Genomic DNA, 459 nt, shown 5'->3' on the forward strand with positions numbered 1-459 from the left:
AGGGAGGCTATAGGAGGGTGCCATCTGGGAAGTGGGTGTATAGTTGAATAAGATGGTTAGGGATGTTCTGTGTAATATACACACACAAAAAAAATCAACAAATTTTTAAAAATGAATTATGTTTGAGGAGGAAGCATAAAAATTTATGTCATGTTAATTAGTAAAGTTGATAAACATTACCAGTGAAATCCACCGGATGACTTTATAGACATACACAGATGCCAAGGATCCGAGTGCAACCAATTATGACTAGTAATAATCAGATACATACAGATTGGAGATGCATGCACCAACATCTCAGTGTTAGTAGCAAAAACAATGAGTTTTTCTGCAAGGAACAATCATATTCTAAAATGAAATGGAGATCTTTTTTAAAGGTTAAAAACTCATTCAATTCCAGGCATGGTGGCGCACGCCTGTAGTCCCAGCACTTGGGAGGCAGAGACAGGCAGATCTCTG

General features: G+C 37.7%; 1 protein-coding gene across 1 annotated transcript in view; it reads right to left on the reverse strand.

The window, feature by feature from the left end:
- Positions 1-459, reverse strand: part of Pamr1 (peptidase domain containing associated with muscle regeneration 1) — a 109,279-nt gene that overhangs the window by 81,095 nt on the left and 27,725 nt on the right. The gene's annotated exons all lie outside the window — the stretch shown is intronic.

This window comes from Nannospalax galili, unplaced genomic scaffold (assembly GCF_000622305.1).
Source record: "Nannospalax galili isolate Female #2095 unplaced genomic scaffold, S.galili_v1.0 scaffold126, whole genome shotgun sequence".
In the NCBI taxonomy this organism is placed as follows: Eukaryota; Metazoa; Chordata; class Mammalia; order Rodentia; family Spalacidae; genus Nannospalax; species Nannospalax galili.